The sequence below is a fragment of the Arvicola amphibius genome, chromosome 12 (assembly GCF_903992535.2).
Source record: "Arvicola amphibius chromosome 12, mArvAmp1.2, whole genome shotgun sequence".
NCBI lineage: Eukaryota > Metazoa > Chordata > Mammalia > Rodentia > Cricetidae > Arvicola > Arvicola amphibius.
Window position 1 is genome coordinate 98673788 of NC_052058.2, and position 17604 is coordinate 98691391.

The 17604-nt window shown below is 45.0% G+C and overlaps 1 long non-coding RNA gene across 2 annotated transcripts in view; it reads right to left on the reverse strand.

Moving 5' to 3' along the window:
• Nucleotides 1-3699: 3699 nt before the first annotated feature.
• The window catches only part of LOC119827325, a 42336-nt gene continuing 28431 nt past the window's right edge, over nt 3700-17604 (reverse strand). Inside the window, exons 4-5 of one of the 2 annotated variants that reach the window (XR_005287644.1) lie at nt 7598-7877; nt 3700-4094 (exon numbers count right to left, since the gene is read on the reverse strand). This is a non-coding gene — a long non-coding RNA (uncharacterized LOC119827325). The remainder of the gene's footprint in view (nt 4095-7597; nt 7878-17604) is intronic. The other variant, XR_005287645.1, reaches the window with a different exon arrangement.

Genomic DNA, 17604 nt, shown 5'->3' on the forward strand with positions numbered 1-17604 from the left:
GTTAGAGAAAACAGGTTATTTACACATTAGTGGGACCTTATCCGAAGACAAATGCCCTGTAATGTCTCTATGCTATACCATGTGTGAGTATGCATCGCTCTTCCTTCCCTGCCCGGGAGGGGCTCCGTGGCAGAGGGGTGGTATTGTGCCAAGCGCCCTCCTGTCGCCTCTGAGCTCCTGCTTATGAAATGAGTGATTGATGCTGCCAGCGGTTCTTTGGTGTTCTGAAGAGAGCTGCCAAGTGTATCGGGAAAAGTCCAAAGGCGGCTGTGACCATGAAACTAATATTGCTTTGTAGGGATTTGGTTTGAGGAAAACTTCGCTGCCAAGGCGTAACTCAATTGTACAGAAAATTCTTTTGATCCTTCACTGTAGGCTCCGTCATTTAATTTTAAAGAATCCAAGATGAGTCGTGCAGATATTTAAGGAAAACCTCCGCCTTGGACTCCCTGCATACTAGCTGTAAAATATTTTAATAACATAAATTTAATAATAGATCTGGCTTTCAAGTCTATTTGGAAATTTGCACTTTTATTTTGTATTAATTTGAATCACCCCAGGAGCCAAGATCTTGTAATGCTAATTACTTATAGAGACTCCCAGGATCCCTACCCTGACAGTCAGCTTGGAGAAATCCCAACTCCCTGGGCCAAAAAGTGTTAATAAAAAGTGATTAGCTACTCGGGCCGGGCCCCATTATAATAAAGCATTATAGTCTCCTTGAATGGACTACGTGCATTCTCACTTCTCTGAATGAAGAAAATGGTTGAGGGAGAGGAAAACCTGAGCATTGCAGCAGGCATTGTTACCAAAAGAATCAAGCTTTTAAAAATAAAGGAGACGCTTCTTTCTTCACACTTTACACTTCCAGACTCAGATCTGAGAATACAAACAGTGAGCGTGAGGCACATCCCCAGTCTGGCTCGTCTGTTTGTTCTGGTGTGGGAAGCTACGTGTGAACGCATGCAGGGGCCTCAAATGCTGACCCTCAAAGGTTACGTGTGTGTGAGGAGTATTTTTATTCCTTTAAAGATCTGTTTGTATTCCTATTTATGTGTACATGTTTGTTTCTATATATGGGTATGCGAACATGACTGCAGTGCCCACAGAGACCAGAAGGGGGCGTCAGACACCCTAGAGCTGGAGTTGGCAGGGGTTGTGAGACACCCACTCTGTAGGTCTGATGAACTCACACCTTCTGGATGCGCAACGCTCTATTCTTAACGCTGAACCATTTTTCCGGCTCATGTCAGAATCTTGATACTTAGGTAGAGCATACAGTATTTGTCTTCTTTTAATCCTGTGGGACGGAGATGCTCTGTACTCAAATCATCAACCACAGGGTATCCACGGCTGAGACTCCACACAGATGCTAATAAAGCTGAAACAATATTATTGTGACAGAACAGAAATGGATCCTAAACACCCAGGTCGAGTGCAGCCGACAGGAAACCGCTTGACACATTTCCATCAGGAAGGCAAACGGGTGTGTCGGATTCTCAAATGATACTGGGTCATTTCAGCTTTCTTTTTGCATCTTGATAAATAAGTAGAACACCTATAAAGACCACTCCACAGAGAGCACAACTTAATTCACTCCCATGAATCCACTCAATATCTCGCCCTTGCCTCCACCAAAAACGAAACAAACAGCCTCACGTTTTGCTATGTCTCCAAGTGGAGCTAGAGTCGCATTTAATACAAAGGTAACTGTAGAATAATATTATTGTATCTTCTAAGCACAGTGGAGAGCATGGTATGAAAATAAAACGTGGGTCTCCGGGTAAAGTTCATTAGTAGTTGCTCTCACTGTGTGCATTTATTACATTCCTCTTTTATTATTTTATTTTATTCATTATTATTGTTTTGGTGCTGTGTGTGTATAAGCGCATGTGTGAAGGTCAGAGGGCAGCTTCCGGGAGTCCGTTCTCTCCTTGCCCTTTATGAGGGTCCTGGGAATTGAACTCAGGCAATCAAGCTTGTATGGTAACTCGGTCAGACATTTTGCTGGCCCTGTTTACAGTCTTCCTGAAAACACCATGGTCTGCTCGCTAGGCTGAGGACTTGCTCTGGCTAGCTAGCCCAGTTTCATCCTCTCCACACCTACCCTGACTGGAAATGTAGTCGGGGCAATTACCCTTTCTCGACCGTCTGAACAACACAATTATTGGGAAGATAATAAGATTATCCAGGCTTTTGCTTCTTCAAATGATACTGAGGAATTCTGACTGAGGACTATCTCGCATGCATTCATCTTTAAAACAAATAAGGAAAGTGCAAACGTGCCTTTGGGCTAATGAGGACCCCGAGACAGGGCTGGAGATACATTTTCTCACTCGCTTAATGAGCAAAGTGACAGATAGTGAGGCTTTCACAGCTGAGTGATTCTCCGGCAGCAGCAAGCGCAAGGAGCCTTCCTGCCTGCGGAAGGTTGCAGAGGGGGGTGGTCTGAGATGGAACAGACACACCCCGACTACGCTGGCCAGAGTGAGCTATCACCAAGAGAGAAAGTCTTGGGGCAAACTCCATGAGGAGATTGAGCTAGGAAATAAACACAACAACAACAACAACAACAACAACCCATCCAAGGCGTTTCCCTCCTGACTTTCAATTAGAATTCGATTAAAACAATGGGCAGGAAAAAAATTAAATAAAATGTCACCTGCTCCTTATCAGGCCAGCTACCTGGAAGGGGCAGGGCAGGACTAAGGATCATGAAAGCCTCACCAACTGGGACTGAGCACTGATGTACCTGGGTCTCTCCCCTTGCAGGGCCTTGGTGTTAGGCAGGCTTAGTTCTCAGGGAAAGTGAGAAAGTTGAAGAAATGCTAAAGGCAGTCAAGGTGGTGGAAGGGGCAGGGGTGAGAGAGATGAAGGTGGGTTTCTATGGAGTACTCCCAGGAGCCAACTGGACAGTTCATGGAGTGAAGGGGTGCGGGGGAGAGGGCACATCTTGAAACGCCTTCATTTTTGTTAGGAAACTCTTCCACACCACCTTTGTGCCAGGACGATCCTTCCTGTGCCCTCTTGCCGGCTGTGGAAGTAGGCTGTGTTAGCCGCTGGAAAGGGTACAGGCTGAGGAATGAAAGGCTGAGGAACTTGCTCCGGCTCTCCTGGCTAGCAAAGGGGCATGTAGAATCCCCAGTCAGTCTGCCAAGCTTCAAACCCAAGGTCAGTTCTCCTCATCACCAGAAAGTTGACACCGGGCAAAAAGCCAAGAAGCTAGCCACAGAAACGTGTGGAACAATCAGTCTTGGTTCTTTAAAAGATAAGTTTTATGGGCTGGTGAGATGGCTCGATGGGTAAATGGCACTTCCTGCATGCCTGACGACCTGAGTTCAATCCCTGAGACCCACAAAGTAGAAGAAAAACATCCAATTTCCAAAAGTAGTCTTTGAATGCCATGGCACACACACCAACACACATATGTTTAGACAAAGAGATAAATAAACACAAAATCCCTTTACATATTTGTTAAATTCACATATAACACTTATACACATTAGTGGGGTAGAGTGACGTACTTTTCTACAGCCATAAAGTGTATAACAAGCAAACCTGGGTAAGCAGGATTTCTGCTTCCTCCAGCAACATTTCCATGTTTGCAACCTTCCAACTCTTCTAATCATTTAGAACTAGTCAGAAATCAGTGAAGGTGCCAGAAGTTATGATTCTGTTCCTAGTAACACACACACACACACACACACACACACAAACACACACACACACACAGTGTGGCATGCAGTACATGTAGTTCCAAGCCATAGAGGTAGAGGTAGAAGGATCGGGAGTTCAAGGTCATCCTCAGCTACTTAGCAAACTCAGGCCAACCTGAGAAACATAAGACCTTAAAAAAGAAAAGGAAGGAATAAAGACTATAGGAGACTAAGAAACCTTATTGCACTCTTAAAGACTAGAACTGTTCTAGAACCAATTTCCCAAGTTATCTACCCTCCCCCAGGCACCACCTCCCAGACTTTGTCAACCACCTTCTCCATTCCTCCCTGGTATGGATTTTCCTCAGGCAGACACGAAGTGCCGGTCCCTCTGGCTTGTTCTTCTTAACATGGCGTCCTTCATTCTTCTCTATGTTACTGTAAAAGACAGAATTTCATTCTTTCATTGCCTGAAAAGTAGCCCATCTTGTATGCACACCACACCTTCCCTATCCACTCATCTCTCAGTGGACACACCGGTGATCATACATGTCTCAGTCACTGTCGACTACACAAGAGGACTCTTTACGTTAGTGAACTCCCTGCCCACCGATGGAGACCTAGAGCTCTGTCTCTCCCCTTCTCTGTCTCTCTGTGTCTCTGTGGCTAGGTGTGTGTGCATGCGGGAGTGTGCTAACACATTTGTGCACATGCATCTGGAGACCAGAGGACAATCTCGGCTGCCATGACTCAGCTGCTGTCCACCTTAAGTTTTGTTTGTTTGTTTGATTTTGTTTTATTTGAGACAGTCTGTTCCTGGCCTGGAACTTGTGGAGGGATTGAGGCTGTCCGGCCAGTCTGTCCTAGGGGTCTGTTTCTGCCTCTACAGTGGTAGGATGGTAAGCAGTCTTTCCTATGCCTGGCTTTTTTTTTTTTTTAACATGCATTTTGGAGATTGAACTCTAATCCTTACGCTTTCAAGGTAAACAATTTACTGACTGAACCTTTCACCAGCTTTAATTTATTTTACTTCCTTCAAGAAGACAATCACCATTTTGGGGAAAGTGAAACAGAGATCTATAGAGTCTGAGGACTGAGAACGAGCTGTGAGTCACATGAGTAAGAAGGATAAAAGCAGGACTTAGCTAAGCATCCCCCATTCCCTGTGATACCACAGCTGCCTGCCTGTGTGTAGAGGAGGAAGGTACTCCAATCTAGCACTTATGAACCGCGAGAAAAACACAGTATCTTCTGTAAACTGGGGCTTACATTTTGTTTGCTAAAGATGATTGGAGGGGCTGGGGATATAGCTCGGTGGTAAAGTGCTTACTGGAGATGTCCAAGGCCCCACCTCCAATTCTCAGTTCTATAAAAATGATTGGAGAGGAAACAATAACTGAAACCATTCCAGCTAGATTAGCTTCAGGAAAAACAACGCACATAAGAATTTATGGGGGTGGGAGATGATTTAGTTGGTTAATGTTTGCCTCACAAGCCTGAGGACCTGGGTTCTATCATCAGAGCCCATAAGGAAAAAAGCAAAACAGCTAGGTGCAGTGGCACGTGCTAGTTTGTAATCCCAGGGCTGGACAGGTAAAGGTAGGCAAATCCCTGGGCTTCGTTGGCTAGCTGGTCTAGCCTACTTATTGAACTCTGTGCTAGAAGAGAGGACAAGGTAGGTGGTAGCTGAAGCCCAACAGCTAAGCTGTCCGCTACATGCATGAGCTTACAACAAAACCGAACTTGTACTCACACAAACATACACCCACAGGAACACATACACAGAGTAAATAAATGCCTTCAGAAAAATAACAATACCCCTATCAGTGTCCATTAGTTACAACATGAAGTGCACGCTGCAGTGTTTTGAATGAGAATGGCCCCCAAATGCTCAGATGTTTGAATACTTGCCTCTTAGTTGCTGTAACTGTTTGGGAAGGATTAGGAGGTGCGGCCTTGTTGGAGGAGGTGTGTCTCTGGGAGCCGGCTTTGAGGCTTCAGCCATTTCCAATTAGCTTGCTCCCCTCCTCCCTCTCCCTCTTCTGTCTCCTCCCCACCCTTGCCTCCTACTCACGAATAAGATGTGAGCTCTTAGCTACGGCTCCAGTTCCATGCCTGCCTGTTGCCATGAATCAATCCTCTGAGACTCTAAGCCCCAAGTAAACTCTTTCTTCCTGCCTTGATCATCGTGTCTTATCACAGCAATGGAAAAGCGACCAAGACACATCCTTGTCATTCGGCAGAGACAAGACAAGGTGTAGAAGCTATTACTACTCTTACTTAACGCATAAGCAAACTGAGCCTGAATATAGAAAAAAAAATTGGCATTTAACCACGGTTCTACCCCTTTGCCGCAGCAATTTGGTGTGACTTAATGACTCAAGCTCAACACTAGTTCCCAGAATACTAGAAATTCAGTTTGTTCAGCCTTCAGCCTTTGTATGTGTGGTAGTGGTGTATGTGTGTGCACGCAGGTGTGTGTGTGCGTGTAGTGGGGTATATCCCAGTGTACCCCGATGATCAAAGGCAGTCATGGGGTCCTATTGAGACAGGATCTCTCACTGAAAACGGAAGTAGGCCGGCAGCCAACAGTCCTTTTGTCTCCTCCTTCCACGGTGCTGAGCTTCCAGGCACATATGGCCATGCTCAAGTTTTTACATGAATGTCGGGGATTTAAACTCAGTGCTTCATGTGTATGTGGCAGACGTTCTTACACCCTGAGCCACCGCCTCACCAGCCATTTGTTTTGGTGCCATTTATGCTCCACCTGCACACAGCTTCAAACCTATCTGATGCTGGCACATTCTGCATCTCCTCGGTGCTTTAATAACCACTGTGGCTTTGAGCGGAGACTCTGAGCTGGGAGCCGGCACTCCATCTTTTAGAGCTTCTTTACTTTATTCAAATTACTAATCACTTAGAACATTGCTAAAAGCCTTTCTCCCTCGCTCCCCATGCATGCTTAACCTAATTAACTATAAATGAGGAAAACGCTATCCAGATTAAAAGAAAATGTTAACCTATAAATTATCAGACTCTTTTTGTGAGGCTAAGGACATCTTTAAAAAGCCCCACGCTGAGGGCAGATTCTCAGTTCACGAGAGTCCAGTGCCTTCCTTAACTCACGCGGACCACAAAACCACCTGTCCACAGTGACCATGGTCTCTGTGTTCAGTACAATGTTACTGACTTTCAGTTTACTCTCTCTGTGTTTGTTAAAACATTCCCAGGAAAGCCAGGCATAGAGGCACACACCTTTAATCCCAGCACTTAGGAAGCAGAGGCAGGAGGATCTCTGTGGGTTGAAGGCCAGTGTGGTCTATGTAATGACTTTCAGGATAGCCAGAGCTACATAAGTGAGACACTGTCTTAACACACACACACACACACACACACACACACACACACACTCCCAAGAAATGAAATAATTGAGCAGAAAACCCTTAAACTACCCCAGGAGCCTAATGGGGAAGAAATTTATGGAGTAACATCCTTGCCCCTCATTGCAGAGACTCTTGATCCCCGCTTGTCTCTCAGAGGCAGATCCAGCCAGCAGAAGCAGTATCTGAAAACCCTCAGTTCACAGACTTCCAAACAATATACCTAACCCAGTCCCTGGGGCCTTCCTGCTGGGCTCCTGGAAAAAGCTGGGCAGCACAAATGGGCAACTCTCTTGGAGGTTTCTTGTTAGAAGGAGAACACATTTGCCTAGCCGTCTGAAAGCCCAGTTTTGTAGTTGGACTTTCTTCTCCACTGCCAGTCAGCCCCCAAATAATGACACAGACATTTATATATATATATATATATATATATATATATATATATATATATATATATAAATAATTATGAAAGCCTGGCCTTTAGTTAAGGCTTGTTTTTAACTAGCTCTTATAACTTAAGCCATGTTTTTATTAATCTACATTCTATCTCATGGTTTTTACCTCGATCCCATTCTGTATGTCCAAAGAGTTCCACGTCTGGCTGGTCTCTTGCATGCCTAGATTCATTTCATTTCTTCTCTTTGCCCGGAAGTCCCACCTATGTCTCCTGCTTAGCTATTGGCCACTTAGTTCTTTATTAAACCAATCAGAAAGCACCTTAGGCAGAGACACATATTTACAGTGTAACATTCCACGATGCATTTGATATACCAAATTGTTCTTGGACTGACCGTTGAAGGCTGAGGAAGGGACAGTATGGAACAACACGGTGTGACCTTTTCTGGAGAAACACAAACAAAAGTAATTTTTCCCAGTCAGAGTACCAACAACAGATTAAAGAAATGATTCCCCAAGAGTCTAGCTAAGTGAACCAGCAAGTTGCTGGGGTTACAGAAGCATGGGTAAGTTAAAGGCATGCTCAGTACCACTGAGAAGCTCACCCCAACCTGGCGATGGCTCAGGAAATACATCCCTGCAGCTCTCCACAACTAGCAGGGACTCTGCCAGGCTCTCCGAGGACATGCTTGTCAACCTGATTTCAGGACCTTCCTCAGGAACTGATGTTTGGTGTACTTCCTGTCTCTTAACACTCCTCTCTCCAATAGCGGTTGTCTCAGTTTGGAGGAAGTAGCTAAGCAACAAACAGGAAACTGGTATTTGGGTGGGAGGAGAGACATTGAGAACATCCTCCCCTGAAGCTGAGGGAGAAAGGTCTAGAGAAAACTCACCTAGGTGCTGGCCCAGGGCCTGGGAGAGGGTACGGGCATGAAGTAGAAGTCTCCAGGACAGAAATTCCCTCTTTAAATTGCTCTCCACGGCTGTTCTTGCTTTAAACGTGGGCAACACTTTAGGACAGACAGCTCTGAGGCTGGAACCACTGTTAGAGCACAGAGCTTCCAGGTTCCACTCCATTGCCCAAATTAGGCCGCACCCCGCGCAGCTTGTCTCTTTAAGGTCAGCTCCAAGAGCTGCTGTGACCTAACAACTCAAGAGTTTCCTCCCTTCCTTGTGTGGCTGCGACCAGTTCCCTGATGCTCGGACCTATGACAACCGTCAATTATATCTAGAGTCTTGTGATTCTTGGCACAGAGGCTGTGTCACGTAGTGTGAATCACCCTCCCTCCCCCAAGAAAACCTGTGAGAGTCAGAAATCCTTTTCACTCCCTGGAATTGAAGGGTCTATCCTCCCTTTAGTAACCTGTCACGTTGTCTATCACGGGCTGCTACAGCTCTTCATATTCTGGGAACGGAAGGGAATTGGAAGCTCTCTCCCTGAAGGAGCCTGTCACGCTGTACACCGCCGCTATCTCTCCTAATGTGCTCCAATTGCAGGGTCCCTCGTGGCCGTGCATGACCATTATGCTGTCCCCCTAATAATGCTCTTCCGAAGGGCAATTCATCTCCGCTTCCCCTCTACATGCCTGTCCTTTGCCATAAGTTATAACAGTGACTAAGAAGGTGCAGCTGGCACAGAGAATCCCAGACTCTCCCATGCCCGTCGCTTTGACTGCGGCCCCTAGCAAACCACAGCTCGCGCCCCCAGTTCTAAGGGCAGCTCTGGTCTCTGGGTTATTATTAGCACAGGACTTCTGTACACTCTCCAGGATTGCTGGGGCTTATAGCTTCACTCCTCCCTGGGTTCTGGCGAGCAGGAGTAATGGAGGCTGTGATCCCACCACTGGGGAATACCAGAGACCCAGCAGGCTTAATGTCCACATGTGCGGTCAATTCTTGATTATCCACACCAATGATCTGTGACCCAGCCCCAGGTAATCCCAAGCAACTGACAATCCAAAAGGAATTCCTCTTTGGTTTTGGAATATGCTCTGATTTTTCCAGCTGCAGATCCCTCGCTGACATATGCATTCCTTGGTTGGTTATTAAAAATCATTTATGTTCCTTTAGTTGGGCATTTGTCTGAGCAATGACTTGAAGTCTGCTTCAGATTGAAAATTTGCCTACCGTATTGACAAATGATTCCCTGGCAGACAGTTGAATTTGACAGCACCATATATTATATTAAGAATCATCTTCCAGGGGCTGGTAAGATATCTTACTGGCTAAAAGCACTTGGTACAGAGGTGTGAGAACTTGGGTTCAAATCTCCAGCAGCTATGTAAAAAACCAGGCATGGCTGCACATGCATATAATCTCAGCTCTGTGAGGGACAGAGACAGGAAGACTACTGGGGTTTTCTGGTCAGCCAGCATAGCTCTAGGGTTGGTGTGGTAGTGTGAATGAGAGAAACCCCATAGGCTCTAATGTTTGAATGCTTAGTCTCTAGCTGGTAGATCTGCTAGAGAAGGATTAGGAAATGTGGCCTTGTTGAAGGATGTGTGTCACTGGGGGCAGGCTTTGGTTTTTATTGGGGGGGGGGTTCAACCTAAAGGTCAGAAAAGAAAAACAGCCAGCCACTGGCTCCTACTTCAGTCCAAAATAGCCATCCTGACTTCCAGGAATCTCAGAATGAAGCCGAGACTGAGAGCAAAAGCTCACATGATTCCAGCTGGTTCTCTCCGTCTCATGATTGTTATCCCATCTATGCCTGCCTACCCGCTGCTATGTCCTATGTCATGATGGTCCTAGACTCTACTACCCTCTGCAGCTTGAGCCTATAAATTAAATGCTTTCTTTTAAAAGTTGCGTGGGTACACACACACACACACACACACACACTCGAGGGGTGGGGAGGATAATCCAGGTACTTGTGTGTGTGTGCATGTTCGTATTTGTGCCCATAAGTGAGTGTATGGGCTCACGTGAAAGCACATTCGTAAGGCCCCTCTCGTGTGTGTGTGTGAGTGTGTGTGTGTGAGTGTGTGTGTGTGTGAGTGTGTGTGTGTGTGTGTGTGAGTGTGTGTGTGTGTGTGTGTGAGTGTGTGTCCCTCCAGTGCTCACCCCGGTGCTGTTTTTTGGCTGTTCTATGTTGTTTTAAGGCACAACACTGAACCAGAGCTCACCAGTTCAGCTCAATTGGATGGAGCAAGCCCCAGGAATTCTTCTCTCCAAATTCCCCCAGATCTGAGTTTAGGTTTAGGTGCCACCAAGCTTCGCTTTCTCACCTGGGTTCTGGGGCTCACACTTAGGCCTTCTTGCTTGTAAAGCAAGCACTTTACTGACTGAGCTATCTGCCCAGCATGGCCCTTCCCTCAACCTTCCTTTTTTTTGAAGCATGGTATTTGAATTCATTATGTAGCCATGGGTGTTCATGGGTGATCCTCTGTCTGCATATCCTAGGTACTGGATTATAAATATAACTCACTATGACCAACGTATGCACTGCTGGCTGGAGAAGGACACAGGGCGTCACCCATGACAGGCAAGCACCCTATGCGCTGAGCCACATCTCCAGTACAGATTGCCGTCTTTTCCTGTGGATCTGAACGTACACACTGCATAGCCTACCAATTTTACTTTCAACTCTTCATCTCAGCTTTTATTTTGAGAAGTTTCAATATTTGGGGGGGGGGAATGCTGCAGGTAACTGTGTTTGGACATGGCTACCAGAGACATTGAGAATTTAGCCCACCTAGTTTTTTAATGGTTCAGAAACATTAAAAATAGAAAAGATATCACAACAGGGCTGCATATTGTTGGTGGACTTAAAATATTTACATTTAATAAATCCCTACATTGACACTCAAACTCTAGTATTTATATAACTTCATTTGGGGGAGGAAAAACAAACATTAAAAGTCTAAACTCCAGGGCTCTTCTGGATGTGAGATCTGGCCACTCTCTTTCCAGTTCCCGATTCACACTCAAATCATGCCAAAAAAAGCACTGGTTGTAGGGAGGGCGGATGTGTGTGGCTGAGCAGGTAGCCCAGAGGTATTTCAGTGCTCTGAGGAGCCTCTTCACACACCAAGAACAACTGGTCACTGGCTATAAACCCTGCGGTCACAGGAAACAGTTCTCAGCAAGGTAGAGGTGACTGAAATCCTCTAGCCTGAAAAGCATTAAATCCATTTGTTTCTGTAAGGTGTGTCAGTCCCATGACATCTGAAGGACTCTAATGGGAGCTGGGACCATGGCTCAGTGGGCAAAGCACTTGTGCAAACACAAGGACCTGGGTTCTATACCTAGGACCCATGTAAAAAGAAAGCTGTGTGTGGTTAGGCTTGATTCTAAGCCTGGTGCTCAGGAAGCAGAAAGGTGAGTCCCTCAGGCTCCCTGGCCAGCCTGCCTGTCCCATTTAGTGAGCTTCAGGCCACTGAGACACATTGTCTCAATAAAAGTGGTGCATAATGTTTCTGAGGAGCAATACTGAGGTTTGTCCCACGTGTGGATGAGCACGTGAGCATGCATGCCACCCTTTCAGACCTGTGTCTTCTTAGACCACCCCCATCTCCACACACTGCTGTTGGACCTCATCCCTTTTCTTGCATGCCTAAGATGGATAGGAACTTCCAGCAGTGGGAATATTAGGTTTAAGAGTCACAGGTTGCCACTTTGTATTTTTCATGTCTGAGGTAAAAGAACAAAAAGAGGGACTGGGGAGATGACTTGGTCAGTGAAAGTCCTTCTGCATAAGCACAAGAACCTGAGTTCAGATCTCCAGAACCCATGCAAAATGGGATGGGGCAACATGGATCTGTAACCCCAACACTGGGGAGAGGCAGGGAGAAATGGAGGGTCCCTGGGGGTTTTTGGCCCATTAGTCCACGTGACTAGCAAATTTCAGGTTCAGTGAGAGACCCTGTCTCAAAACATGGGGTGATGTATGTGCACATAAAGTCCAAAGAACATGAAAGGCATCTCTTCTCTGTGTCTTCCTCTACATCCAGAACTTCTAACACCTCAGTTCAGGGCCCTGGTCTTAGGGTCCTGAGGGTCTTAGAATGCAGGGTAGGACTGGGCCAGCAACCTAGGCAGGAGCAGTCTTGAGGCTGTGAGCTCCACAGGAGTGGGACTGAGCCAGCAACCTAGGTGGAGCAGGCTTGAGACAGTGAACTCTGCGTGAGTGGGAGCGGATCCAGACCAGGGACATTTACAGAAGCAGGACTGAGCCAGTGACCTAAGCTGGAGCAGACAGGAGACAGCAAACTCCATGGGAGCAGGTACAGGGGAGTAACTGCTGAGTGAGTGGACAGAGCCAGAGACCTCTGAGGGTCTGGGTGTGGGGTCTGGGACCTCTGAGAGAGTAGGCTTGTGCCAGCACCTCTGTGGGTCTAGGAACACCCAAGTCTGGGACCTCCGAGGGAGTAGATCAGAGCCAGAAACTTTTGCAGGACCTACCCCAAGCCAGGGACCTCTACAGGAGCAGATCCTGACCAGGGACATTTACAGAAACAGGTCTGAGCCTGCAATCTAGGCCAGAGCAGGCTTGAGATAGCAAACTCCACTGGAGCACAGAAAACCCCAGGAGCACTGAGAGACCTCCAGGAACACAGAATGACCAACGGGGTGACTGGAATGGTGGCACTGACTGCACCACAAGGAGCAACCATCTGAGCCTTGGATCTACTGGCACCTGGAAGATTGATCACCAGAGTCACAGACAGCCCAAATTACACCAATTAGAGGAAAAGATGGGTAGACAAGGTAAGAACGCATGCAACACCACAAAGAGCAACATGATACCAGTAAAATCTAGTGACCCTACAATAGCAAGATTTGAACAACAAAATATAGATGAAGCAGAAGAAAATGACCTAAAAATAACTTTAGGAGAATGTTTGAGGCCCTTAAAGAAAAAAATGAGAAATTCCCTCAAAGAAATGGAGGAAAAAACAAACAAAAATTGGAAGACATCAACAAATCCCTTAAAGAAAACCAAGAAAAAGCAATGAAACATATGACAGAAACTATTCAAGACTCGAAAACTGAAATAGAGACGATAAAGAGATCAAGGGAATACAAATCAGAAAAGAAGAAGTCAAACTCTCACTATTTGCTGATGATATGGTAGTTTACATAAGCAACCCCAAAATTCTACCAAGAAACTTCTGCAACTTATGAACACTTTCAATAATGTAGCAGGATACAAGATTAACTCAAGAAAATTAGTAGCCCTCCTTTATACAAATGATAAATGGGCTGAGAAAGAAATCAGAGAAACATCACCCTTCACAATAGCCACAAATATATTACATAAAATATCTTGGAGTAACTTTAACCAAACAAGTAGAAGACTTGTATGACAAGAACTTTAAATCTTTGGAGAAAGAAAGTGAAAAAGACACCAGCAAGTGGAAAGATCTCCCATGCTCTTGGGTAGGTAGAATTAACATAGTAAAAATGGCAATTTTACCAAAAGAAATCTACAGATTCAAAGCAATGCCCATCAAAATCCCAGCCAAATTCTTCACAGACCTTGAAAAAACAATACTAAACCTCATATGGAAAAGCAAAAACCCAGGAGAGCAAAAAAAAATCCTGTACAATAAAAGAACTTCTGGAGGCATCACAATCCCTGACTTCAAACTCTACTACAGAGCTACAGTACTGAAAACAGCCTGATATTGGCATAAAAACAGACAGGAGGAACAATGGAACCAAATCAAAGACATAGATATTAATCCACACACCTACAAACACCCGATTTTTGACAAAGAAGTAAAAAATATAAAATGTAAAAAGAAAGCATATTTAACAAGTGGTGCTGGCATGGCTGGATATCAACATGTATAAGAATGAAAATATCCAGGAGGATTACTATATGTTTTTCTTTGGGTTCACCTTCTTATTATCTTCTCAAGGATCACGAATTATACGCTCGATGTCTTTTATTTATGGCTAGAAACCGATTATGAGTGAGTACATACCATATTCATCTTTTTGGGTCTGGGTTACCTCACTCAGAATAGTGATTTCTATTTCCATCCATTTGCATGCAAAATTCAAGATGTCATTGTTTTTTATTGCTGAGTAGTATTCTAATATGTATATATTCCATAGTTTTCTCATCCATTCTTCCACTGAAGGGCATCTAGGTTGTTTCCAGGTTCTGGCTATTACAAATAATGCTGCTATGAACATAGTAGAACAAATGCTTTTGTAGTATGATTGGGCATCTCTTGGGTAAATTCCCAAGAGTGGAATTGCTGGGTCCTGGGGTAGGTTGATCCTGAATTTCCTGAGAAACTACCACATTGCTTTCCAAAGTGGTTGCACAGTGTGCATTCCCACCAGCAATGGATGAGTGTACCCCTTACCCTACAACCTCTCCAGCAAAGGCTATCATTGGTGTTTTTGATTTTAGTCAATCTGACAGGTGTAAGATGCTATCTCAAAGTTGTTTTGATTTGCATTTCCCTGATAGCTAAGGAGGTCGAGCATGACCTTAAGTGTCTTTTGGCCATTTGAACTTCTTCTGTTGAGAATTCTCTGTTCAGTTCAGAGCCCCATTTTTTAAATGGGTTAATTAGCATTTTGAAGTCTAGTCTCTTGAGTTCCTTATATACTTTAGAGATCAGACCTTTGTCAGTTGCAGGGTTGGTGAAGATCTTTTCCCAGTCAGTAGACAAGATTGCCAGGCAAAAATTGGGAACTTGGGGATGGGGTGGAATGGGGACAAGGGGAGATGGGGAGAGAAAAGCGTGAAGGGGAGGATGGGGAGAGCTTGGGGGAATGGGATGCTTGGGATATAGGAAGGGTGGATATGGGAGCAGGGAAGCATTTATCCTAATTAAGGGAGCCATTTGAGGGTTGGCAAGAGACCGGACTCTAGAGGGGTTCCCAGGTGTCCTTTTCATACCTGGTTTTTCCTTTTGCTTCCTGGTGTTGCTAGGCAACTCTCCACTTTCCCTCTCCTCTCCCTCCTCCCCATCTTCTCCCTCCTCCTGTTTTTTCTTCTCCTTTTCCTCATTTCTTTTTGGCCCAATTTCTTTCTGAGTGCCCTGTTGTATTAGTCAGGGTTCTCTAGAGGGAGAGAATGGTTAGATGAATATATGTCATAAAATAATATTTACTAGCTTGGTGTACACCAGATAGGCTACTGGGTAGCCCAACAATGGCCATTTGAATGTTGGAGAAGCTGAAAAGCCAGTGGCTGCTCAATCTACAAGGCTGGGTGCCTCAGCAGTCCCTGTCTAGGTCTGAAGGCCTGGAGGATTCCTGGAGAGGAACTTTACTATGCTTTGAAGGCTAAGAAGCTGGGTTCAGATGGCAACGAAGGAAGACGACAGCCACACCAAAGAGTAGATTCACTCACCAGCAAGAAGCAAAAGCAGCCAAGCTGCACTCTTTTCTCTCTGACCACTTTCTCCCTGGGTCATTGCTGGGAAGTACAACCTACTCCAGGGGAGAGTCTTCTCCCAAGTTAATCCTTCTTGGAAACACACTCACAGCCTCAGCCAGAGGTGTGCCTCTGGGTTTATTCCAGATCCAGGAATGATGATGATCAAGATGAACCACCATGTCCACGTGTCATTGCAGAATCTCTGCTCCTCCGTGATTGCCTTTCTATCCCCAACATAGAGTTCTTGATTGTTTCCTTTCTATCCCCAACATAGAATTTTTGATTGTTTCCTTTCTATCCCCAACATAGAGTTCTTGATTGTTTCCTTTCTATCCCCAACATAGAGTTCTTGATTGTTTCCTTTCTATCCCCAACATAGAGTTCTTGATTGTTTTCTTTCTTATCTGTAGCCGACATAACGCAGAAGTTAGCAACAGAGAAGCCAGAAAATTTTGTGGTTTGTAAAAGGACACTCAGAAGCCAGTTCTTGAACATGCAAGTTTCCTGCAGGGGGTCTGGTGGTTCTAAGGCATTCTTTTCTTCAGTGTGTGTGTGTGTGTGTGTGTGTGTGTGTGTGTGTGTGTATGTATGTGTGTGTGTGTTACAAGGGAGTCATCATTTAGCAAATGTTTATTTTGCATGTTTTATTAAGTGCTTTGCACAAATACAACTTGCTCATGCTTGGCAAGTCCTTTCATAACCAGGACTCACAACTGGCTCCACTTTACAAAGCCAGGAAGTTAACTTCTTAGGAGTCAGCTTCTGAAAAGGGGCTCTTGTTTGAGGAATAGCACTGAATGACAGAGAGTCAAAGGTTTTGTGGCCAACGAGTCTAGGTTCAAATCCTACTCATAAAGTGGGAATTACAATTTCTATTTTCTAGAGCTGCATCAATGTACAATTAAGACAATCAATGCAAAGTATTCAGTACACAGCAGGTTTGTAAGTGTTTCATGTTCCTTTAAGTCAGTACAGGACACCTCTAAGACAGTATGATTCATCATTTAAAACATTGGAGGTGGCTGGCATGTAAGAGTTGAATAAATAAGGACTTTGGAGACATCTTAGTTAGTGAAACTCTGGCCTCACAAGCCTAGGACTTGAATTAAGTCTCTAACACCCTCATAAAAACAGATAATGGCATAATGTTCTAGTAATCCCAGAGCTGGGGAGAAGGAATGTGGAGCCAGGAGACTCCCTGAAATCTCCTGGTCAGCTGGGTAGGCCTGCTTGGTGAAGTCTCAGGCTACTGAGAGACCCTGTCTCAGACCAAAAGATGGAAGGAACCTAAAGAATGAGGCTGGAGATCATCCTCTGACCTCTGTATGTATGCTGTGCTTGCATGTACTTGCACCCACATGTTTGTGCTTACACGCACACACACACACACACACACACACACACACAAAAGAGTTGAATAAATATATGCAGAATGTGCTTGCCTAGATACCTGTGCCCTCAGAGGCCAGAAGAGGGCTTTGGATTCCCCTGGAACTTGATTACAGAGAGTTGTGAACCACCATGTGGGTTCTGGTAACTGAACTGGGTCTTCAGGAAGAGTATGTTCATAACTAGTAAACTGTTTCTCCAGAACCAGGGCTTTGATTTTTGAAAAGACATTTTACTTGTTTTTGTGCTTGTTTGTTTGTTCACTCTCCTTCTCTGTTTGTGTACAGGGCGTGGAATGACTGTGGGGAGTCGGTTCTCTTGCTCCACCATGTTTGTTCAGGAGATCAAACTCACCAGACTTGGCGGCAAGGGCCTTAAAATACTGATCCACCTTTTTTTTTTTTTTTTTTTAAAAAAAAAAAAACTAATCGCTGAA